General features: G+C 40.4%; 1 long non-coding RNA gene and 8 other non-coding genes across 9 annotated transcripts; 1 reads left to right on the forward strand and 8 right to left on the reverse strand.

Moving 5' to 3' along the window:
• Positions 1-10,875: 10,875 nt before the first annotated feature.
• LOC116408680 lies at positions 10,876-12,157 on the forward strand. Its single transcript, XR_004221147.1, has 3 exons — positions 10,876-11,077; positions 11,382-11,418; positions 11,853-12,157. It is a non-coding gene; the product is annotated as an uncharacterized LOC116408680 (long non-coding RNA).
• A 5,387-nt stretch (positions 12,158-17,544) lies between these two features.
• Positions 17,545-17,616, reverse strand: trnaw-cca. The gene has a single exon. It is a non-coding gene; the product is annotated as a tRNA-Trp (tRNA).
• A 680-nt stretch (positions 17,617-18,296) lies between these two features.
• trnaw-cca lies at positions 18,297-18,368 on the reverse strand. The gene has a single exon. It is a non-coding gene; the product is annotated as a tRNA-Trp (tRNA).
• A 1,541-nt stretch (positions 18,369-19,909) lies between these two features.
• Positions 19,910-19,981, reverse strand: trnaw-cca. The gene has a single exon. It is a non-coding gene; the product is annotated as a tRNA-Trp (tRNA).
• Positions 19,982-20,653: 672 nt separating this feature from the next.
• trnaw-cca lies at positions 20,654-20,725 on the reverse strand. The gene has a single exon. It is a non-coding gene; the product is annotated as a tRNA-Trp (tRNA).
• A 1,541-nt stretch (positions 20,726-22,266) lies between these two features.
• On the reverse strand, positions 22,267-22,338 carry trnaw-cca. The gene has a single exon. It is a non-coding gene; the product is annotated as a tRNA-Trp (tRNA).
• Positions 22,339-23,018: 680 nt separating this feature from the next.
• Positions 23,019-23,090, reverse strand: trnaw-cca. Its single transcript has one exon. It is a non-coding gene; the product is annotated as a tRNA-Trp (tRNA).
• Positions 23,091-24,631: 1,541 nt separating this feature from the next.
• trnaw-cca lies at positions 24,632-24,703 on the reverse strand. Its single transcript has one exon. It is a non-coding gene; the product is annotated as a tRNA-Trp (tRNA).
• Positions 24,704-25,377: 674 nt separating this feature from the next.
• trnaw-cca lies at positions 25,378-25,449 on the reverse strand. The gene has a single exon. It is a non-coding gene; the product is annotated as a tRNA-Trp (tRNA).
• Positions 25,450-25,928: the final 479 nt, after the last annotated feature.

The following is a 25,928-nucleotide window of genomic DNA, read 5'->3' on the forward strand; positions in this document are numbered from 1 at the left end:
ACAAAAATATTTAAAAACATTAAACCCATTTCAATACTGGAGATTAAGGCAGTCCCACAGTGGAAGAATGGCTATTTAGTCAGCTTGCAAATCCATCCACTTTTAAAGTAACATAAACAATTTCATAACTTTTCTGTAATGTGCAGCATCTATTAAAGGAAAACTATACCCCCGAAAAATGCAGGTATCTATAAAAATATATTGCATAAGCAAACTCATATGTAAAACCCTGCTTCATCTAAATCAACCATTTTCTTAAAAATGTACTTTTTTTTTAGTAGTATGTGCTATTGGGTAACAAGTTCCTCTCTCACTTGATGAATGCACTACCACATGAGGTATACCCATTACATATAATCTCCTGGCAAATTTTTAGTTTTAGCGCCAGTGCTAAAACTAAGCTAGGTCACTTAAACTTGCATGAAAGTAACTTTGGCCCAATATGCATCGAGAATTGCAAAGCCACACCCCCATCTTTGGCCATGTAACTCCAATCCTATCTTGGACCTTAACTAGAATAATGCAGAGTAGCCCAAAATCACATTTCGGAGGGCCAGTGTGCATGCTCTGTGTGCTGATCAGCAAGATGAATGTTGGGAAAGGAAAGGATACAGCTTAAAGCCATAGTCAACACTGCTGAAAAGCTTTGTAGTTTTGGACATGCTATGCAAGTGAGAGAAATGAGGGGGAGGGTGCTAGGGGTTGTGTACAGGTACTTATGCTGGCAATATGCTGCTTTTATATATAAAATATACCTTGTTTGTTTTTACTTGGAAATAAAATTATATGGTTAGACTGAAAATGGGGTTTGTACTCTGACAATATGTGGTTAATCCCAATTAATTTGCTAATCCTTTATATTGCCACTGAAATGGGGTGAATGGAGATTGAAGGAAACTTTACAGAACTGAGGACAGAGGGAAGAGTTATAGTGAGTTTTAATGCTACTCCAAAAAATGCTTTCTTTAAAAGTAGCTAACTTGAATCAAGGCTAAAGATGCAATTGTATCTAATGCATATTTGGTTTTTATAGCTATTGCCTTACCTTTTGTCTTAGACAAAATAAAAGGAACTATTAATGCTAATGTATGCTCCCATTTCTGCTTCCTATTAATACTAAAGGAACTAGATACACCTGCATGTCAGATTCTATTGCTGTTCACTTTGGAGAGAAAAGACAAGATAGAAGAATTCAACTATGGAAAGACTACATAAAGGTTGGGTTTATTTTCTCTTAAGAGAGGTGCTTGTGAGTGGAAATGATTACTCAGTGCATGGACATTAGAGGGGATTATAGGCAGATAGGGGGTGTTTTTTTTCCCATTAAAGTGACCAGCACACCAGAGATCACCCCTTTAGATTAGAGGAATGAAGCTTCCATTTGAAGCAGTGTAAGTGGTTTTTCACGGTGAGGGCAGTGAGGTTGTGGAATGCCCTTCCTAGTGATATTGTAATGTGCATGTGATTCTGTTAATGCCTTTAAGAGGGGCCTGGATGAGTTCTTGAACACGCATAATATCCAAGGCTATTGTGATACTAAAATCTGCAGTTAGAATTGATGTTTGTATATACTGTATGGTTTATGTATGTGAGTCTATAGATAGGTCAGTATAGGTTTGTGTGTGCTGGGTTTACTTGGAAGGGTTGATCTTGATGGACTCTTTTTTCCACCCTATGTAACTATGTAACGTGTTGCTCACCATGCCTTTTGATGTTGCTCCCAGTGACCTCAAAGTCGGTGCCCATTTTTACATTTCTGGCTTGGAGATTTGGAAGCACGGAGAAACAGTTTTACCCCAAACAGAGCCTCCTGCAGGCTAGCAGTCCATATGGGACTTGCAAATAGCCAATCACAGTCTTATTAGCAATTCAGTTATGGCAAATTTAATTCTGAGTGGCAAACTGTAATCTAATTTATAAACCAGTCAGAAAGAGCAAATCACAGAAATGTTTTCAATTCAGAATGGAAAAATGATGCCTTTATTTTTCAGTGTGGCTCTTTTTCACCCCTACACTATGCAAACTATTTGTTTTATTGATGCTGTTAATGCACCCGTGAAGATGAATACCATCAAAAAACTTCAAATTCCTCAGTATTAATCCACACATTTTGGCAGTTAGATCCACGGGCAATGCCCTTTAATCATCATTGCAATACATATTCCCACAGCAGAGTAAGATATACAAAGGATTAACCCTAGACATCACCCCTAGCTTTAGTTGTTTAAAAACATGATGCATTTATTTTGTGAATGCTCAAAGTAAATAGACAAAACAAAAGCATTTGGTAAGTGTTAGCTTTTCCAATTTATCCAAATGTTTTTCTTGTGCAAAGGGCTACCAGTAAAATATTAATACTGTTTAAAAAGCAAACCAAGCTATAACATTTTCTTCAGTTTTGTTTTCTATCAATGCATAGATTTTACACCTCAGTGGAGATTAATAAAAAAGCTGAAACTTCAAGTTTCTATTTTTTAAAATGTGTGTTATTTTGAGGAACTGGAAGAAAATATTTACAATACAGGTATGGGGCCAGTTATTCAGAATGTTCAGAGCCTGGGGTTTTCTGAAAATAAATAAACCCTACAGAATTGTTGTGTCTTCAATAAGGATTAAATATATCTTAGTTAGAATCAAGTACAAGGTACTGTTTTATTATTAAAAAGAATAAGGAAATTGTGTTTAAAATTGTGAAATATTTGATTAAAATGGAGTCTATGGGAGATGGCCTACCTGTAATTCTGAGCTTTCAGATAACAATCCCATACCTGTATTCATTAAGCTTATGACTTATGACTTATATAAATATTAAAATGTTCATGAAAAACAGTCCTTTATTATTCAGTTACAGGGCTCAAAAACAAGCAATAAAAATCAATGCATCCCTGAAAATGCAATAAATAATAATAAAATGGAATGAAAAAATTCATGTTGATCCAAATAGAATAGATCCTCACAAAGGAAAAACACTTTCCATGCTAACCCCAGGCTGAATTCAGATAATGTTAATAATGCAGATAAACTGAAGTAAAAACAAGTAATTAAACTGTGTATTTATGCCATTAGGCCTCATGGGACACTTGTTCAACCTCTCTTGTGATGTCAAATAATGATCATGCCTGGTGGATACTTACAGCTGACAGCCAGTTCAGGTTCTGTATGGGGGAGTGTGTGATTGACAAGAGACTACCAATTGTTCAGTGTTTGGAGGTTAGGGGTTCCTATCCAGTGTTGGACTGGCTTGCTGGGGTAAGGTGCGACAAGCATGTTTGGCGAGATCGCCAAACAAGCGGATTGTCTTCCAATATGCCTGTCTACAGTGGGTTAATTTGATCTGGTTAATTTGATCTGGCTAATTTGATCTGGAGGACTTGAATCAGCAGCTAAAATCTACAAGTGTATGGCCACCAGTACTGGGACATTCCCAATGCTCCAAATTTAAAGCCACAGATAAGCAAGAGATTCCAAACAGGCTGTTATTTATATTGAGCTGGCAAGGGGGAATATCTCTGAAACAATTTGCACAGCACAAATGGGAACAACATAATCTATGCTGTAAACAGCATAGGGATAGAAAGATATTACCTGCACATTGTCTGTCTGTCTGTCTGTCTGAGCTATCCCTTTGCTTTTACTCAGTACTGTTGTACTAATACAACAAACAACTGTGTGGGAGATCACAGCTGCCCACACAGAATTAGCCCTGAATGTGCCTTTTTGGAAGCTGTGATATCTCAATGTATTTTATGTTTCCCATAGACTTCAATGAACTGGAATATAGTGAGCAGAAAAGCAGTGCCTTGTAGGCTATATTTATCTCTTATATTTGATCAATAAACCTCTCAAACCAGGGTTTTGGGGGGCTTTGGCCATTAGGCCCTTGATATCAGGTTCTCTCGTGGGCAGTCTGACACTGGTCCAATCCATGTCCTTGCAATAACTTCTTAGGATAAAACAATACCGTACATTTTGGTACCTATATTTGGCATGATCCATTTTTATAAAAATGGTGCAATGTGTTACTTTGAAACACCATTTCTATCTATGCTGCAGCGGGTCATACCAGATATTTATGTAATCCTGGTACCTCTGTATAATCTATCCCAAATAAATATGTATCTTGCATTTTTTGGCTTTTCCAGTAAAGTATGTGTTCATTATACTGTTAGCTTGTACCAATTACTAGATACTGCTCTTGTAGTAAAGTCTATGGCAAATGAAACTCCTAACAGGCTATAAGTTCCCATGTTTTGAGAGCACTGTAGTTTATAGTGCAGAAATTAAATCAAAGATAAGGATAAAGTATTCAAGTATTTTTTTAGTAATGGATTAATATATAAACAAATAATTTTACAGCTAGTAACTGTTTGCCTATACAATAGTAATTGCTTACTTACTATTACTAAAACAAAATATTTTTACACTTCATGTTGATCCAAAAGAAAATAGAGCCTCAGAAAAACAAATTCTGTGCTGACCCCAAGCTGTATTCAGACAGATCCCTGGATCAGTCACTGGTGACATTTTACATTACCAACAGCTGCTGTTGAAATATTATCTATAATCACAACACCATGTGCCCTGTCTCATTAGATAAGCATCCAACACCTTTTTTTTAATACAATCAATAAATTGCTTTTTACCACCTTTTTATTTTGGAATTGTGCAACTTGTATGTATATATCCTCTTCTGTTTTTAGTACTTTTGCTCAGCATTTTGTGCTTTAAGGCACAGCTTTATATGCTCTGTTCTAGGAGCGAAAAGATTTGTGCCTCAGGGCACAAGAAGATGTACTCTTTATGCAGAGCTGCCTACATTTATCCATGTTGTATGCAGACATTTGTTGCTCATCTCAGTTCCTACTTTATGTTACAATTTGCATGTGGGGTGAAAGGATTCAAACAATTATTTTCCATGCTAGAAAACAGTGTTCCAGCATGGAAAATAAGCAGTGAAATTCTAAATTCCTGGTAATCAATCATCAGATCAATTAATACTTGCATCCAAGTGCATCGCCCATTATTATTATTATTATTATTAACCTTTATTTATAAAGTGCCAACATATTCCACAACGTTGTACAATAAGTGGGTTTCATACAGAGTAACATATAAAGCAACCAATAACCGATACAAGAGGTGAAGAGGGACCTAACCAAAAGAGCTCACAATCTACAAGGAGAAAGGGTTGAGACACAAGGTGTGGGAATGGGCAAGATCAGAATTAAGCAATGTGAGAGGTGTGGCACAGGGTATTGCTTTTAGCAGCCTACCAAGATTATGTTAAACTAAATGAGAGTACGCTTTTCTAAATAAATGTGTTTTTAGAGGTCTTTTGAAGACAGAGAGAGGAACAGTCTATGAAGGGGAAGGCCAATTAACAGAGAGTTACAGTAGTCTGGGCATGATATGATAAGAGAGAGAATAAGAATTTTGGCAGCATCTTGGGTGATGAATGATCGTATTTTGGAAATATTTCTTAGGTGAAAGTGCCATGATTTTTAAGTGACTCGGGAGTGAAGGACATGTGTGTGGTAAAGTAGGTTTTGGTAAACCTGTGGTAATTGTAGCTGCAGAAATATGATTCTGACCTGGATTTGCGCCAGCGGCACTCAAATGTATGTGACTGTCTTTGGAGGGCTATGGTATGAGCAGTGTGCCAAGGCAGGAGTGGTTTGGGCCTAATTTGTTTTGTCTTGGCAGGAGCAAGCACATTAAGGGCAGTGGTAAGTGTGCTGTAGTAGACAGAGGTAACCTGATTAGAACAAGAGATGGGGAGGATGTTAGACTGAAGAGAGTCAAAGGAAGAAGAGAGATGTGATGTGTTTATAGTTTGCAGGTCTCGGTATATGCATGTTTGGGGGACTGCAGATCAAATGGGTACAGAGCCTTATTGGTATTTGGTCTATTATTTCCTTATCTAATAATGGTAATTTTCCTTGTTGTTTATAGTGCACTATGCTCTGGGAGTAATGTAATAAAAAGTTCAAAGTTTGCTATAAGTCCTGTCTCATGTAGCAACCAATCAACAAGTTAAAAAGTTTAAAAGCAAAGCGTTTCTATGGGTCACTGCACCGTGGCAAACTATTTGCCATCATTACATATAGGGATATGTTGAATTTTTATGATCTGACTGTGTTGGCTATACAGGTGTATTTAGAATAAAATATACATTTAATAACCTTAGCTCCATATCTAGAGGACTGGGTAATTGTCTTCATGTCCATTTTATGAGAAAAAGGAACTTTCTAATTTTGCATGCACTATACAATGGAATGTAGCTGTGCAATGTTCTCAGGGGAAGTGTGCAGGGAAAAAAACCATAAAAGTTTACTCAGGGACACGTGAACTGTCTTTGGAAAGTCTCCAGACCAGTCATCCAAAAGGAAAAAAGTATTAAAGTAAAGTTAACAATAGTTGAAATAATTTTTCATGTGTCTATTGGTTTGTTTAAAGATTTCAGCTTACACTTTCCTTTCAGCAAGAAATGTTCCTGCTTTACATTTGACATTACAGCAATATATTTATGCATACAATCTATTTATAATAGATCTATTTACAGAGAAACTATCATACAAAGCAAAAAGTGCACAATTCTAAAATTTTAATTTCAATTTAAAAAATCATTTATTTTAAAGAATCTCGCTGATTTTAGCTTCAGCTCTAAACAGCAAGTCTATCACAAAAAGAAGGTCTGGTCCAAACCTGCTATGCTGCAACAGGGACCATTAATTTATTTTTATACTTATTTCCTGGTATTTATGTAACACCAATAAATTTATACCACTCCCATCGCTTAGGGAATTGGAAAGTGTGGGAGAAATGCATAGTATTTGTAAGAAACCCGCACAGACACAGGAGAAGTATACAACTTTTTTAGAGAATGCCCAAGCCAGAATCAATCTCAGGACATCAGCATTGCATGGGAGAAGAGCAACCCACTGATCTACCATGCTGCCCCAACATTGTAAGCAAATACACAATAACTTATAAAATCTGATTTATTAAAATACCCCCTTAAGGAATCCCTGTAGTAAATTAAGCACCTTCCAGGGCAACATGACATGCCAGCAACCTAAACTCTAGGTTAGGTGGGAAAATGACTATTATTACTATTTCATGGGACCCACACCCACAGTGAGCCAATTCTTTAAACCTGTTGGCTACTTAGACCTAATATTTACAAGGCATACGCTCAAAAATGGCAAGCATTCCCCTGCCAGCTGCTGACAAAAGTGCTTCCCCACCACTTGACCAAATCATGGGCCTGACCAAATCAGTCAAATGAGAGCATCATTAACATTAATGTTAACTACCCCAAATATTTCAAGTTCAAGACATTTTTGACATCCATAGAAAGAATAATAACCCTTTGAGACCACTGCTCACCCAAGAAGGTGGCACATACGATATTGCACAAATAGCTTTACTGTGAGTCAGGGGGTACTTTACCTTTAAGTTAAGATTCAGTATGTTACAGAATGATTATGTCTTACCAACAATTACACTGTTCTTCATTTTTTATTTTTTTCTAGCTTTTGAATTATTTCAAGACCCGCCCCAAGACCCAATTCCATATCAATATTGGTATATAAACCATTACTGCAAAATATCTAGAAAAGAATAAAGATAAATGTTCATTCCTAATCTTATGATTATTGGCCTTTAACATGGGCTTTCATCTAGAAGACGAAATAGGCTTTCGCTGCAAATCAGCCTTAAATAAGCTCATATGGAACTAATCCATGCCCTTCCACATAGATTAAAAATTAGTAAATGCATTTTTATTCTGTGAGTTGGTGCCAACAAAAAACATTTACAAAATTATTAGAAAACTCGTTACACTGCCAAATTAAGTGTTTTCATATGATCTCTGCATATTACTGACTTTTCATTATTTTAAATGTTTAAACTGTTTAAAAGATTAATCATTGGTTGAAATTGTACAAGTTTTTTGTACAAAACAAATGGACTGTGAAATGTATTACTAAAATTCATGGGATTTTTATGAATAATTTTTATGGATTCCATTACCAAAGTTCTGTACAGAAGCAAAAGTATCCTTATTTAGCAAATATATTACCATTAAAAGAAGATTTTGTGGGTTTATCATGCAGATTAATAAAGGGGGTTATTTACAAAATCCACTGATTCTCACCTTCTACCTTTTGGACTGGACCAACCTCAAGTGCTTAGCTTGATCACTGAGTGATTCAATTACTCAAATATTTTGTCTTACAGGCTTCCTGAATATTCTTCCTGGCTTTCAGATATTCATCTACACCTTCTGTGCTGCACATCAGAACTAACTATCTCTTGCATTTGGCTTGCCTTCCACTACTGCATTTGTCTTTAACTTCCAATTTAGTTCTGCTCTGTTAAAAACTGCTTCTATCAATCAGTGATTGACTACAATTGCACCTATCCTATCTGATCATGTGGCTACCTTACGTGAAGTTCCCTGCAAAACAAAAGACAATCCTAATCCCAATCCTAATACTGTCAATTATCACATAATTACTAGACAGTAAGTAGACCTTTTTTAGTAATATAGGTTATCATACAAACTGGGTCAGCATTAGCATCAGCTGGGGGTATTTCATTCTTTTTTTTTTTTAAATTCTTTATTTTGATTTTTAAAAAAAAAAAAAAAAAAAGGGGGTGGGGAGGGGTACAGAAGGAAAGAGGTGGGGGGGGGAGGTAGCAGTCATACACAAAGTTATTTGGCAATATGTAAAGGCATATCTAACAACAAGTCATAACTATCTTGTACTGGCACATTTTTTATTCTCACATTGTCTTAATCACACAGTTTTAACAACCTTTTCAGTGGAGACCATATTTTCCCTTGTCTATATCTGTAATACCTTGTATATTTGAGTAGGCAAGAGGGGGGGGGGGTTAATGTGGGAGGGTGAGTTGTTCTTTACTGTGCTATGCTATGGGTGCCCGCTTTGGCTCAGTTTCTGTAGGTAGTTAGTCCAAGGTGACCATATATTTTTGTAATACTGGTTTTTGTTTTGGATTGAGAAGGAGATCTCCTAGAGTTTTCTTATTTCCTCAACTTTGGCTAGCCACTCATTATATGTGGGAGGGTTGGGCGATTTCTACTTTTGGGGAATCAGCGACTTTGCAGCTTGTAGCAGATGTATCGTGAGTGGGTCTATCAAGGTTATATTTTTCTCTGGTATTGCATATAGTAGTATAGAAGCAGTATGGTCTAGTTTGATGGAGAATTGCGTTGTTTCATTAATTGTTTCTATTATCCTTTCCCAGTAGGGTTTAAGCTTTGAGCACGTTAACTATATGTGTGAATGCGTTCCTGCTAGTTGGTTACAGCGCCAGCAGAGGTTAGAGCAATTAGTGTACATCTTTTGAAGCTTGGCTGGCGTATGGTGCCATCTAGTGACCAATTTGTATATAGCTTCTCTAGTTCTTGCAGCTCTTGATGCTTTGTGGACTAGTCTGAAAATCCTATCCCATAGGCTAGGTGTGATTGTTGTGTTTAATTCTTTCTCCCAGGCTGTACAGAATGGTTTTGGAATAGGTGAAGTTGTCATGTTTAGCATATTATAGAGTCTGGAGAGAGGCTTGTCTATGCTCTTATTGGGTTCTATTGATGTGATTAGTTTTTCCCACGTAGTGGGGGGTCTATTCCAGTCTCCACCTTTGCACGATGTTATGTATGTGTGTAGCTGATTATAGTTCCATATGTCCCTAGGATGGGTGCCCCACTTTTTTTGGATTTCTGCAAGTGGTATGACTCTATTGTCGGCCACAAAGTCGCTGATTCTGGTGGATCTATCGTCTATTTTGTTCCACCTTGTAAAGGAGGCCGGCTCCAAACTAGGCTTAAAATCAGGGTTATACATGAGTGGTTGTAAGATGTTGGGATAATGAGCTAACTGGTAAGTTTCCTTATTCTTGTGCCAAACCTTCAGTGTTGCCTCAATTAGTGGGTGGTTTGCTGCGGCCAGAGCTACTTTTTCTTTGGAGCACCATAGCATATTTTCTAGAGGTGGTAGTATAAATGATTGTTCTAGTTTGCACCAGTCTTTTGTTCCCTTCCTGGTAATCCAGTCTAGTACTCGCGTTAGATGGGAAGAAATGTAGTACAGGTATATATTTGGAAGTGCTAGTCCTCCTTTTTCTTTTGGAAGAGTAAGAATACTGTATTTCAGTCTAGGGTTGAGGCCGCCCCATATAAATCTCGTTATCATTGACTTTACACTTGAGAAGAAGGGTTGTGGGATATGTACTGGCAGGACCTGTAATAAGTATAGGATTTTGGGGATGAAGGACATTTTGATGGCTTGTATCCTTCCAAACCATGACAATTGGAGTTTAGTTCAGTTGTCTAGTAGCTTACGAAGGGGAGATAGTAATGTTAAAAAAATATCTTGGTAGCATTTGCTTAGATCCTGGGTTAGTGTGATACCTAGGTATTTTATCCATTTCGTGGCCCATTGGAACGGGAAGCTCTGTTTCAGGAACAGGGCGGATCTGTCTGGTATGTTGACGTTCAGTATATCAGACTTGGAATAGTTGACCTTGAAATTAGATAAGTCACCAAACACTTTTAGAAGATTCACCACATTAGGGAGAGATAGTAGTTGCTTTGTAAGGAAAAGGAGGAGGTCATCTGCAAAGGCAGCGCATTTGTATTCTATACCTTTGATAACTAGGCCAGAGATATCGGGGTTATTCCTTATATGATTGAGTAATGTTTCCATAACCAGAACAAAAAGAGTGGGTGATAGGGGGCACCCCTGCCTCGTACCATTTTGTATTTGTACCTTGGGTGAAAATATACCGTTTACTCTTATTCTTGCTGAGGGGTTTTGGTATAGGGCCATTATTCTGTTTCTTGTGATTTGACCTATCCCGAACCCTGCTAATGTTCTTTCTAGGTAGTCCCAGGACACTCTATCAAACGCCTTTTTGGCATCAGTGGTTAAGATTAGTGCAGGGATCTTCCTGGTTTTGGCATAGTGTATCAGTGAGATTATTTTGGTTGTATTGTCTCTTCCCTCTCTTCCAGGTATAAAACCTGACTGGTCCGTGTGGATTAGCTCCGGTAAGTATTGTTTTATTCTATTATTGATTATCTTAGCGTAAATCTTCATGTCAATATTTATTAGGGATATAGGTCTATAGCTAGCACATTGCTGGGGGTCTTTCCCTGGTTTGGGTATAATAGTTATATGGGCTTCTTGGGCTTGTGGGTGAAATAGAGTTGTGGCTGATATAGAATTGAAGTAGTCTAGTAGGAGAGGGGCAATTTCTCTTTTGAACGTTTTATAGTATAGTGCCGTATATCCGTCAGGACCGGGGCTTTTACCTGTGGGGAGGTCATCTATGCTCTTTTCTATTTCCTGTAGGCTAAAGGGAGCGTCAATTGATTGACTGTCCTCCGGGGTGAGTACTTGTAATCTGGCTTCTTTTATAAACTCATCAAGTTTTTCTGTGGTCTCCCCTTTCTTATTTTTATCTTTCAAGTTGTACAATGACTGGTAATAACTCTGGAAGGCCCTGGCAATGCCTTTAGAATCGTACTGAGTCGAGTTGTCACTGTTTTTAATTGCTGTAATGTGTGAGTGAGGTTGCATTTTATTTTTTTTTTTAATTATTCCGGCAAAGTGCTTATTGCACTTGTCTCCTTATTCATAAAACCTCTGTTTACTTCTCATGAAGGCCTGGTAAGTTTTTTGGTCAAGTATTGCTTTTAGTTGCAACCTTTTACTCTCTAGCTGTAGGAGATTATCCTGCGATAATGTGGACTTGTGTATTTGTTCAAGGTGAGAGATTTCCTCTAATAATCTATTTATTTCTTTTTCCTTCTCTTTTTTCAGATTACTGCTTATTGAGATGAATTGACCTCTGAGGACACATTTTAGAGTTTCCCAAATGGTTCCGGGGGAGATTGAGCTAGAAATGTTATCTTGCAACATTTGGGAGATATTTGTTTTGATCTGATTTCTAATGTGGTCTCTGTGCAATAGAAAGTCATTCATTCTCCAGGTGAATTTAGGTTTGGTTGTCTTAGGGATCACAAACTTGGCTACTATGGGAGAATGGTCAGATAGGACACTGCTTCTGATTTTAGCCTGTGTAAATAAATGTAACCAGTTTTGTGAAGCCATGATATAGTCTATTCTGGAATAAACCATATGAGTTTTTGAAAAGTGTGTGTAGTCTTTTTTCGCCGGGTTCTGCGTTCTCCATATGTCTATTAATTGCATTTCAGAGAATAATGTTTTAGTCTCTTTTAAAACCTTGTAGGAGATATTGCTTTTCCCCGATGAGGAATCAATCAATGGGTTGAATACTAGATTAAAGTCGCCACCAAGTATTGTGAGTCCCTCTTTGAAATTATCTAGGGTTTTCAAAAATTGTTTAATGTAGTGAGCTTGCCCTTGATTGGGAACATAGACATTTGCCAAAGTGCATAAGAGTTGGCCCAAGTAGCATTTAATTATTAGGAATCTTCCCTCCTTCCCTTTTTTTTCAGGGTTGTTACTAGTATATATATGGGGGTAATGTTTGAGATTGATTTTAGGGGTCTGGGTCTCCTTAAAGTGGGATTCTTGAATCATAATAATCTTTGCATTAGCTTTTTTACATTCGTTGAATATTTGTGCCCTCTTTACCGGTTCGTTAATACCATTAACGTTGTATGATACCACTGTACACTCTATAGCTTTAGGGTTTTGTATGGTAGACATCTTGTGTTGTCTTGTTATTTATTACAGCTTGTCTCTCATACTCGTTGGCAGACTGCCCTTGTGTGGAAGAGGGTAGGGTAAAGTTAAACTGGGGGGGTACATCAACTTGTATCAACATATAACTAAACATCATGTTTTTAGGTTGCCGCAGTAGTCTTATTGGGGGATAACCCCGTGGCTGGGATGTTGTAACAGCGGCTAGGGTATGTGCTACCCTTAGTGCGGGGGAACATGGGCACCCAGGAGCGAGGGGTGGTATTGTGGAAGATGGTTTAGTCGGAGCATTACCCAACCCTGCTAAGATGGTTAGGGGTATGGGGTTTTAAGTATGTATTGTGCTCTTATACCTTATGGGTGAGTGCATTTTGTAGACATTACATCATGTCTACTTTTTACAAACTTAAATTGGCGCAGTACTGTATAGCGAGTGCTTTAGTATTTTTACGCCGTTAACCAGTGAATATTGCAAAACTTGTACATTCTCTATGTGTTTGTGTGCATATAGTTTTTTTTTTGTATAGCTTCTCTATTGTGCACAATCCCTTAATTCACCTGTTAACCTTAGTAAATATCAAGTGAGTTACCGGTTTACCTTAACATATATCATGTAAGTTACCAGTTAGCCTTAGTAAATATCTAGTAAGTTACCAGTTAACCTTAGTAAATGTAAGGTAAGTTACCAGTTAACCTTGGCATGTATCAAGTACATTTCCTATTGACCTTAGTAAGTATCAAGTAAGTTACCAGTTGACCTTAGCACATCTCGAGTAAGTTATCAGTTAACCTTAGTAGGTTTCAAATGAGTTACCAGTTAACCTTAGCATATATCAGGCATGTTACCCTCCTTTTAGTGGTTGAGGGGAGTTCTCGGTTTGTTCCTAGGAGTCTTAGGCGTCTTCGGAGTGCGTCTTGGGGTTACAGCCTGAGACCATTCTCCTTGGAGATCGAAGGATAAGTCTGGTAATACCGTGTGATCGGGAGTCCATCCTGGGAGTTCTAGTTCAGCCAGATGAAGTCTTTTAATAAAGTTGGAGGTATCCAGCGGTGTACGGATGGTTGCTGTAGTTCCATCTTTAGATGCTGTGAGGGAGAAGGGGTATCCCCACCTGTATGAAATATTATTTTCCCTTAAGGTGTCAGTCAACGGCTTTAGAAGCTTTCGTTTTGTTAAAGTTATTCTAGAAACATCCTGGAAAAGTTTCCTGGAAAATGTTTCCTTTATAAGAGATAGTGCTGATGTCCTTTGCCTTAAGCAGAATTTCTTCTTTTAGGGTAAAATGATGCTGGCAACAGAGAATGTCCCGTGGGGCATTGAGGGGGGCAGCCTTGGGTTTTTGTACCCTGTGTGCTCTCTCCATTTTTATGTCCGAGTCGGGATCTTTATTCAGTATACTATTGAATATTTGGAGCAGAGCATGGCGTATATCATCCGTTTGTACAGTCTCGGGCACCCCTCTTACCCTAATATTATTTCTCCTGCTCCGATTTTCCTGGTCCTCAATCTGCCTTTGTAGTTCCATAATAGTGGCGTCCTGCTGTTGGACATGTTTGTATATAGTTTTCTGATTAGTCGTTAGCTTACTTTGGTTATGCTCCACATCGTCGGTGCGGGATACTAGGGAGATCATATCCCTTTTAATGTCGAGGATTTCCTCTCTAAGCGTGGAGGTAACCTCTTGCAGCATTTCTTTGATGTCCGCTTTGGACGGTAGTTTAGCAAGGTAAGCGGGAATATCGATCGCTTCCTCCATCTCGCTGTCCAGCTCTGACGCCTCTCTGTTCGTCTCCGAGTCTTCCTCTCTGTCCTCAGGCGCGGGCGCCATTTTGGATACAGCGCGGTCAGATTTTTTTTTAAAGAACATGGGGGTAAGCTCAGCTTGCGAGAGCTGTTGCTTTTTCCCTGATGTTCTCTCTCTCAGGTCTTGTTTTCAATGTTTTCCCCATCTTTTTTATTGTGTAGGTTAGCAGGGTAGGATTTTGGCTCACGGAGCTCAGCGTTCACGCGTCCATACCGCTCCTAGGCAGACCACGCCCCCCCATATTTCATTCTTTACAGTACTTTAATATATAGATGCTTGCAGGCTGCCCTGTAAAGTTGTTGCCCTCTGGTGCCAATATACTGTATATAATTGGACCTATTAATCTAATAGACTACTAGAATACTATTAATTAAATAATAAGAATGTTAATTTAATATTGTATTAATCATAACTGTGTAATGAAACATTTTATTTACAAGCTTCAAAGTTACCTCATATACTGTAAGGATACTGTGCCACTTAACTAGGATAAGAGAAAAGTTGATGAAAATGCGGCTCTTCATTGTAAAGTTCTATGCTCTTGGCGGTGTAAAAGGTGAATTGGAAAAAAGTATACATATGACTAGGGGTGATTAGATTTTTTGTTTTTTGAAGATAGAGATTTGTAGCATAATTTGCCATTTCTTCAGTGTCTAGAATTTTGCCCAAAAAATGCCCATAGACTCCAGTGCATTAGGCACCAGAAGAAAAGCCCATTGAGTCCAATGCATTTTGAGAAATAATAAACATGCATTGACTCAAATGCATTTGGTTTGAAAAGAAACAGAATAAAAAAATGCCTATTAACTCCAGTGCATTTGGTGTGAGAAGAAAATTGGCAAAAAAACCCATCAAGTCCAATGCATTTCATTAATTTGTCCATGGTTTTTTGAAACTTTCAACAAAGCAAAATGCAAAAGTTATCACTACATGACAATACAGAATCTGAAACAAAGCATTCTGTGTAAATACTTTATAATGTCTAACTAATAGTTTGAAAATGTATAATTATTATTGTTATGACAAAGCATGCCAAATTCATGGGGAAAAAAAACCATGCAAGGATCACTGACTATTATTTTGATGGCTGTTTTGACAAGAATGTGCCTTTCTGTAAGAACTTAGCATTATCAGAAAATGCTAAAGGCCATCCTCAAACAGAAACATATGGAATGTTTCTATCTGCGACATTGTTTACTTGGAATGTTTACTGTGATCAAGGGTCCGTAGCTCTGTAGGATTTCAATCTACAGCCAGGCAATCAGAAGGTAAAATAATAAACATAGTATCAAACATGCCTATCCAATATTTTATTTCAAAACCAAGAGTACTAAAAGACCATTAACACCAAACAAGTAAATATTAATTTTTATAATTAGATACATAATAAACAAGAAAACAAACATATGGAGCAGCCATTCAACTTTAATGCCTGACAAACTTGTATCTAATACATGATGGCAAAAAAAGACTCTAACTGCCAAGAACATATTAAATATGTTCTTTGGCAGTTAGATCTATTTCTGTGCACTTGTGGCTTTTCCTCCAGTGATGCCAGTGCCCCCCCAAAGCCTTTTTTGGCTTTTGTTTTTAACACTTTTACAAATGCTTGCACATAGGTAAACAATTACATGACAAGCACACTGTCACACAACTTTAAACTATGCACACAAGTATATAAAAACGCAACCTTTTTTTTAATTTTACCATTTCTTTTGTTTTCATTTAATAAATGTATATTTGAGTTACTATTTGGATAAGGTATTAAGACCACTAACCACACTGTGGATCAGTTATTTTGTTATCTTAATAAGTTTTGTTATTGTTCATTACATGTTTTTCAGCTTTACTTTGTGGTTAGGAAGATTGGTGTAGAAACACATATAAACCCAGTTTAAATTGGTCCGACGTTGTACTTCCCAAAAATATATGGCTTTCAGGGGTCTTTGCGCTGTTAAGTGATCAAAAAAAAGGTAGGAACAGTGAAAAATCTCAACATACCAAAGGAATCACTGTTAAAATAAACAAACAAAGAAAAAAGGAGATTAATTCCCACTTAATAAATAAATGTGTCAGCAAAACATAACAAGGCATTGTAAGAGCCTTACCTCAGGCAGCAAGTTGAAGACAGTTACAATTGCTGGCAAAAACCCACATCAGGTCATTTTAAGAGCTCAGATGTCCAAACTTCTAACTAATCTTGACAGGTCACAAAAAAAAAAAAAGACACCATTAGCTTTAAGTATTCAAATAGGTGTATATTCTCCCTGCACCTTTGATGATTTAAGTTTCCTACTAATGGAATGTTGGAAGCAGTTTTACTTGAAAAGTTCTTGCAAACAGAAAAAAAAGGAAGATAAGTAAAATAGTTGCTGCAGGAGGCCAGCTTATCATAACATGCATTGTGATTCAAAAGAGGAGTCTGTCAAGAGTTCCAGGCATAGCTGGATTTTCAATAAGGCTAGGGGAGGCTAAGCCTCCCCAAATCTGCTTTGGCACCTTAAAAAAAACCTTGCTCCATTTCTGCACTGTCCTGGAAATCTTCTCCTGTTCCTTCAAGCTTCAGTTCTACTGTAATCAGCTGTGCTGTGTGCTTTCTTCTTATGGATTTGTTGAGAGCTTTCTTAAGCCGCCATGTCATTTTTGCAAGTATTCCTTTATCTGATGCTCGTGGAACTCTAAGGTAGCCTTGCGTTTGTCATATACTCAACAATGGAAGGCCTGTAAAGCAATGTTTCCACGTGAGCAAAGATCTGTTTGGAGCCATTTAAAAGGGAGAATGAAAGACTCGGTTACCTGTGAAGAATTCTGGGTTAATTAACGAAATCAGCCACAACAACAAGAACAACAACAAATGCAGGCTTCATTCTGAGGGCGTAGTCTCTGGTCTGTCCGAGTGGCTTTAGCTTTTCGGCCTACAGTCTCCCTCAGTAAAGCTGCTCTCCTAACGACCACCTTCCAGAAAGGCCAACTCAATTCCGCTTCCGCCGGAAAACAATAAAGGCAAATTAAACAGCACTTGACCCCGACGTGATTTGAACACGCAACCTTCTAATGTGGAGTCAGACGCGCTGCCGTTGCGCCACGAGGTCTGCACGGAGCCCTCCTTACCCAAGTCAAGTAAAATGGTTACTGCAGGAGGCTGGCTTATTCTAAAAGAGGAGTCTGTTAAGAGTTCCAGGGGCCATGTGAAAGGCTTCCTGGGCAGTCTGACACAGGCATGCTGGGAAGTTAGCTTAAGCTCAGCATGGCAGAGGTATGCATCCACTAAGAAATATCTAAAATGACAATGTGCATTAGAGGGGAGGGTATTGCATCAGCGGAAGCTCATAGAATCACAAGGAGACTCTTGTATTTGCAATTGATGCATCAATACATGTGAAAGGGAGCTTATTGCGCTGGCAGGAATTGAACCATGAAACTTCAAAACCGGCAAGCAGGAGCGCTACCATTTCGCCACAAAGGCTGCGAAGCCAAGCTGAAGCAATTGTGCCACATGAGCAGAGATCTGTTTGGAAACATTTAAAAGGGAGACTGAAAGAATCGGCTACCAGTGAAGAATTCTGGGTTATTTAACAAAATCAGCAACAAAAAGAACAACAACAAATGCTGGCTTCATTCTGAGGGCGTGACCTCTGGTCAGTCCACGTGTCTTCAGCTTTTCGGCCTACAGTCTCCCTCAGTCGAACTGCTCTTCCTAAGGACCGCCTTTCAGAAAGGCCAACTCACTTCCGCTTCCACCAGAAAACAACAAGGTGAAATGAAGAGCACTTGACCCCGACGTGATTTGAACACGCAACCTTCTGATCTGGAGTCAGACGCGCTACCGTTGCGCCACGAGGTCTGCACGGAGCCTCTCTAGCCAAGCTGCTCGCCGATCGTGACAGCTCACAAAAAACGGCCACCATTCGCTTTTCCTTTTGATCCCTTAACAAGGGTCACCAACCCTGGCAGCTCACATAAGGAACCGCCATTCATTTTTTCACTATATGGCCTATAAGAATCTGATTGAGAGGTTTGCCAGTGTGTTCTCAGTGTTTAAAGCGACCTTGATCAGGGAATGTTTGCTTTCAGAAAGCAGTTTTTTTGTCCGCTGGCAGTAACATTGACTTTGTGCCTGTCTGTTTTTGAAAAAGCATTATTTTAAAGCACGTTTCCCACCATTCTTCCACTGCCATTGTTACCTGCCAGCTGCATCATTTTTCAGAATCTACGACATAAGTGTATATTCTACCTGCACCTTTGACGATTTAAGCTTGCTACAAATGGAATGACGGAAGCGGTTTTACTTGAAATGTTTTTGCAAACAGAAAAAAAATACAGAAAGTCAAGTAAAATGGTTACTGCAGGAGGCCGGCTTATCCTAAAAGGGGAGTCTGTCGAGAGTTCCAGGGGGCACGTGAAAGCTTGCAGGCACACTTCCTGGGCAGTCTGACATGGGCGTGCCTGGAGGGAAGCTGAAGCTCAGCACGGCGGAGGTATGCATCCACTAAGAGACATCTTAAGCTGCAACGTGCTTTAGAGGGGAGGGAATTGCATCAGCGGAAGCTCATAGAATCACAAGGACACTCTTGCATTTGCAATTGACTCATTAACGCATGTTAAAGGGAACTTGATGCTTTGGCAGGAATTGAACCACGAACCTTCAGAACTGCAAGCAGGAGCTCTACCATTTCGCCACAAAGGCTGCAAAGCAAAACTGTGTCACCAATACTGACAGCACGCATAAGGTACCGCCATTCATTTTTTCATTCTATGGCCCTTGTAATACCTTTACTTTTCAGCAGAAAAATTAGCTGCCTTGAGCAGGAAATGTTTGCTTGCAACCATCGGTCCTTTTAAAGCCTTTTGTGAATCACAAGTCTTTAGCTGTTTCATCATTCATTGCTCCTTGATGCCTTTGCATGGTGCGCCAATGTTTTAAAGGAGAAAGACAGAGAGATTGGAGATGGAAAGGGGTTTTAACTGTGTGTATTATTGAGAGCTTTCTTAAGCCGCCATGTCATTTTTGCAAGTATTCCTTTATCTGATGCTCGTGGAACTCTAAGGTAGCCTTGCGTTTGTCATATACTCAACAATGGAAGGCCTGTAAAGCAATGTTGCCACGTGAGCAATGATCTGTTTGGAGCCATTTAAAAGGGAGAATGAAAGACTCGGTTACCTGTGAAGAATTCTGGGTTAATTAACGAAATCAGCCACAACAACAAGAACAACAACAAATGCAGGCTTCATTCTGAGGGCGTAGTCTCTGGTCTGTCCGAGTGGCTTTAGCTTTTCGGCCTACAGTCTCCCTCAGTAAAGCTGCTCTCCTAACGACCACCTTCCAGAAAGGCCAACTCAATTCCGCTTCCGCCGGAAAACAATAAAGGCAAATTAAACAGCACTTGACCCCGACGTGATTTGAACACGCAACCTTCTGATCTGGAGTCAGACGCGCTACCGTTGCGCCACGAGGTCTGCACGGAGCCCTCCTTACCCAAGTCAAGTAAAATGGTTACTGCAGGAGGCTGGCTTATTCTAAAAGAGGAGTCTGTTAAGAGTTCCAGGGGCCATGTGAAAGGCTTCCTGGGCAGTCTGACACAGGCATGCTGGGAAGTTAGCTTAAGCTCAGCATGGCAGAGGTATGCATCCACTAAGAAATATCTAAAATGACAATGTGCATTAGAGGGGAGGGTATTGCATCAGCGGAAGCTCATAGACTCACAAGGAGACTCTTGTATTTGCAATTGATGCATCAATACATGTCAAAGGGAGCTTATTGCGCTGGCAGGAATTGAGCCATGAAACTTCAAAACCGGCAAGCAGGAGCGCTACCATTTCCACAAAGGCTGCGAAGCCAAGCTGAAGCAATTTTGCCACATGAGCAGAGATCTGTTTGGAAACATTTAAAAGGGAGACTGAAAGAATCGGCTACCAGTGAAGAATTCTGGGTTATTTAACAAAATCAGCAACAAAAAGAACAACAACAAATGCTGGCTTCATTCTGAGGGCGTGACCTCTGGTCAGTCCACGTGTCTTCAGCTTTTCGGCCTACAGTCTCCCTCAGTCGAACTGCTCTTCCTAAGGACCGCCTTTCAGAAAGGCCAACTCACTTCCACCAGAAAACAACAAGGTGAATTGAAGAGCACTTGACCCCGACGTGATTTGAACACGCAACCTTCTGATCTGGAGTCAGACGCGCTACCGTTGCGCCACGAGGTCTGCACGGAGCCTCTCTAGCCAAGCTGCTCGCCGATCGTGACAGCTCACAAAAAAGGGCCACCATTCGCTTTTCCTTTTGATCCCTTAACAAGGGTCACCAACCCTGGCAGCTCACATAAGGAACCGCCATTCATTTTTTCACTACATGGCCTATAAGAATCTGATTGAGAGGTTTGCCAGTGTGTTCTCAGTGTTTAAAGCGACCTTGATCAGGGAATGTTTGCTTTCAGAAAGCAGTTTTTTTGTCCGCTTGCAGTAACATTGACTTTGTGCCTGTCTGTTTTTGAAAAAGCATTATTTTAAAGCACGTTTCCCACCATTCTTCCACTGCCATTGTCACCTGCCAGCTGCATCATTTTTCAGAATCTACGACATAAGTGTATATTCTACCTGCACCTTTGACGATTTAAGCTTGCTACAAATGGAATGACGGAAGCGGTTTTACTTGAAATGTTTTTGCAAACAGAAAAAAAATACAGAAAGTCAAGTAAAATGGTTACTGCAGGAGGCCGGCTTATCCTAAAAGGGGAGTCTGTCGAGAGTTCCAGGGGGCACGTGAAAGCTTGCAGGCACACTTCCTGGGCAGTCTGACATGGGCGTGCCTGGAGGGAAGCTGAAGCTCAGCACGGCGGAGGTATGCATCCACTAAGAGACATCTTAAGCTGCAACGTGCTTTAGAGGGGAGGGAATTGCATCAGCGGAAGCTCATAGAATCACAAGGACACTCTTGCATTTGCAATTGACTCATTAACGCATGTTAAAGGGAACTTGATGCTCTGGCAGGAATTGAACCACGAACCTTCAGAACTGCAAGCAGGAGCTCTACCGTTTCGCCACAAAGGCTGCAAAGCAAAACTGTGTCACCAATACTGACAGCACGCATAAGGTACCGCCATTCATTTTTTCATTCTATGGCCCTTGTAATACCTTTACTTTTCAGCAGAAAAATTAGCTGCCTTGAACAGGAAATGTTTGCTTGCAACCATCGGTCCTTTTAAAGCCTTTTGTGAATCACAAGTCTTTAGCTGTTTCATCATTCATTGCTCCTTGATGCCTTTGCATGGTGCGCCAATGTTTTAAAGGAGAAAGACAGAGAGATTGGAGATGGAAAGGGGTTTTAACTGTGTGTATTATTGAGAGCTTTCTTAAGCCGCCATGTCATTTTTGCAAGTATTCCTTTATCTGATGCTCGTGGAACTCTAAGGTAGCCTTGCGTTTGTCATATACTCAACAATGGAAGGCCTGTAAAGCAATGTTGCCACGTGAGCAAAGATCTGTTTGGAGCCATTTAAAAGGGAGAATGAAAGACTCGGTTACCTGTGAAGAATTCTGGGTTAATTAACGAAATCAGCCACAACAACAAGAACAACAACAAATGCAGGCTTCATTCTGAGGGCGTAGTCTCTGGTCTGTCCGAGTGGCTTTAGCTTTTCGGCCTACAGTCTCCCTCAGTAAAGCTGCTCTCCTAACGACCACCTTCCAGAAAGGCCAACTCAATTCCGCTTCCGCCGGAAAACAATAAAGGCAAATTAAACAGCACTTGACCCCGACGTGATTTGAACACGCAACCTTCTGATCTGGAGTCAGACGCGCTACCGTTGCGCCACGAGGTCTGCACGGAGCCCTCCTTACCCAAGTCAAGTAAAATGGTTACTGCAGGAGGCTGGCTTATTCTAAAAGAGGAGTCTGTTAAGAGTTCCAGGGGCCATGTGAAAGGCTTCCTGGGCAGTCTGACACAGGCATGCTGGGAAGTTAGCTTAAGCTCAGCATGGCAGAGGTATGCATCCACTAAGAAATATCTAAAATGACAATGTGCATTAGAGGGGAGGGTATTGCATCAGCGGAAGCTCATAGACTCACAAGGAGACTCTTGTATTTGCAATTGATGCATCAATACATGTCAAAGGGAGCTTATTGCGCTGGCAGGAATTGAACCATGAAACTTCAAAACCGGCAAGCAGGAGCGCTACCATTTCGCCACAAAGGCTGCGAAGCCAAGCTGAAGCAATTTTGCCACATGAGCAGAGATCTGTTTGGAAACATTTAAAAGGGAGACTGAAAGAATCGGCTACCAGTGAAGAATTCTGGGTTATTTAACAAAATCAGCAACAAAAAGAACAACAACAAATGCTGGCTTCATTCTGAGGGCGTGACCTCTGGTCAGTCCACGTGTCTTCAGCTTTTCGGCCTAAAGTCTCCCTCAGTCGAACTGCTCTTCCTAAGGACCGCCTTTCAGAAAGGTCAACTCACTTCCGCTTCCACCAGAAAACAACAAGGTGAATTGAAGAGCACTTGACCCCGACGTGATTTGAACACGCAACCTTCTGATCTGGAGTCAGACGCGCTACCGTTGCGCCACGAGGTCTGCACGGAGCCTCTCTAGCCAAGCTGCTCGCCGATCGTGACAGCTCACAAAAAAGGGCCACCATTCGCTTTTCCTTTTGATCCCTTAACAAGGGTCACCAACCCTGGCAGCTCACATAAGGAACCGCCATTCATTTTTTCACTACATGGCCTATAAGAATCTGATTGAGAGGTTTGCCAGTGTGTTCTCAGTGTTTAAAGCGACCTTGATCAGGGAATGTTTGCTTTCAGAAAGCAGTTTTTTTGTCCGCTGGCAGTAACATTGACTTTGTGCCTGTCTGTTTTTGAAAAAGCATTATTTTAAAGCACGTTTCCCACCATTCTTCCACTGCCATTGTTACCTGCCAGCTGCATCATTTTTCAGAATCTACGACATAAGTGTATATTCTACCTGCACCTTTGACGATTTAAGCTTGCTACAAATGGAATGACGGAAGCGGTTTTACTTGAAATGTTTTTGCAAACAGAAAAAAAATACAGAAAGTCAAGTAAAATGGTTACTGCAGGAGGCCGGCTTATCCTAAAAGGGGAGTCTGTCGAGAGTTCCAGGGGGCACGTGAAAGCTTGCAGGCACACTTCCTGGGCAGTCTGACATGGGCGTGCCTGGAGGGAAGCTGAAGCTCAGCACGGCGGAGGTATGCATCCACTAAGAGACATCTTAAGCTGCAACGTGCTTTAGAGGGGAGGGAATTGCATCAGCGGAAGCTCATAGAATCACAAGGACACTCTTGCATTTGCAATTGACTCATTAACGCATGTTAAAGGGAACTTGATGCTCTGGCAGGAATTGAACCACGAACCTTCAGAACTGCAAGCAGGAGCTCTACCGTTTCGCCACAAAGGCTGCAAAGCAAAACTGTGTCACCAATACTGACAGCACGCATAAGGTACCGCCATTCATTTTTTCATTCTATGGCCCTTGTAATACCTTTACTTTTCAGCAGAAAAATTAGCTGCCTTGAACAGGAAATGTTTGCTTGCAACCATCGGTCCTTTTAAAGCCTTTTGTGAATCACAAGTCTTTAGCTGTTTCATCATTCATTGCTCCTTGATGCCTTTGCATGGTGCGCCAATGTTTTAAAGGAGAAAGACAGAGAGATTGGAGATGGAAAGGGGTTTTAACTGTGTGTATTATTGAGAGCTTTCTTAAGCCGCCATGTCATTTTTGCAAGTATTCCTTTATCTGATGCTCGTGGAACTCTAAGGTAGCCTTGCGTTTGTCATATACTCAACAATGGAAGGCCTGTAAAGCAATGTTGCCACGTGAGCAAAGATCTGTTTGGAGCCATTTAAAAGGGAGAATGAAAGACTCGGTTACCTGTGAAGAATTCTGGGTTAATTAACGAAATCAGCCACAACAACAAGAACAACAACAAATGCAGGCTTCATTCTGAGGGCGTAGTCTCTGGTCTGTCCGAGTGGCTTTAGCTTTTCGGCCTACAGTCTCCCTCAGTAAAGCTGCTCTCCTAACGACCACCTTCCAGAAAGGCCAACTCAATTCCGCTTCCGCCGGAAAACAATAAAGGCAAATTAAACAGCACTTGACCCCGACGTGATTTGAACACGCAACCTTCTGATCTGGAGTCAGACGCGCTACCGTTGCGCCACGAGGTCTGCACGGAGCCCTCCTTACCCAAGTCAAGTAAAATGGTTACTGCAGGAGGCTGGCTTATTCTAAAAGAGGAGTCTGTTAAGAGTTCCAGGGGCCATGTGAAAGGCTTCCTGGGCAGTCTGACACAGGCATGCTGGGAAGTTAGCTTAAGCTCAGCATGGCAGAGGTATGCATCCACTAAGAAATATCTAAAATGACAATGTGCATTAGAGGGGAGGGTATTGCATCAGCGGAAGCTCATAGACTCACAAGGAGACTCTTGTATTTGCAATTGATGCATCAATACATGTCAAAGGGAGCTTCTTGCGCTGGCAGGAATTGAACCATGAAACTTCAAAACCGGCAAGCAGGAGCGCTACCATTTCGCCACAAAGGCTGCGAAGCCAAGCTGAAGCAATTTTGCCACATGAGCAGAGATCTGTTTGGAAACATTTAAAAGGGAGACTGAAAGAATCGGCTACCAGTGAAGAATTCTGGGTTATTTAACAAAATCAGCAACAAAAAGAACAACAACAAATGCTGGCTTCATTCTGAGGGCGTGACCTCTGGTCAGTCCACGTGTCTTCAGCTTTTCGGCCTACAGTCTCCCTCAGTCGAACTGCTCTTCCTAAGGACCGCCTTTCAGAAAGGCCAACTCACTTCCACCAGAAAACAACAAGGTGAATTGAAGAGCACTTGACCCCGACGTGATTTGAACACGCAACCTTCTGATCTGGAGTCAGACGCGCTACCGTTGCGCCACGAGGTCTGCACGGAGCCTCTCTAGCCAAGCTGCTCGCCGATCGTGACAGCTCACAAAAAAGGGCCACCATTCGCTTTTCCTTTTGATCCCTTAACAAGGGTCACCAACCCTGGCAGCTCACATAAGGAACCGCCATTCATTTTTTCACTACATGGCCTATAAGAATCTGATTGAGAGGTTTGCCAGTGTGTTCTCAGTGTTTAAAGCGACCTTGATCAGGGAATGTTTGCTTTCAGAAAGCAGTTTTTTTGTCCGCTGGCAGTAACATTGACTTTGTGCCTGTCTGTTTTTGAAAAAGCATTATTTTAAAGCACGTTTCCCACCATTCTTCCACTGCCATTGTCACCTGCCAGCTGCATCATTTTTCAGAATCTACGACATAAGTGTATATTCTACCTGCACCTTTGACGATTTAAGCTTGCTACAAATGGAATGACGGAAGCGGTTTTACTTGAAATGTTTTTGCAAACAGAAAAAAAATACAG

The sequence above is a fragment of the Xenopus tropicalis genome, chromosome 2 (genome assembly GCF_000004195.4).
Source record: "Xenopus tropicalis strain Nigerian chromosome 2, UCB_Xtro_10.0, whole genome shotgun sequence".
Lineage (NCBI taxonomy): Eukaryota > Metazoa > Chordata > Amphibia > Anura > Pipidae > Xenopus > Xenopus tropicalis.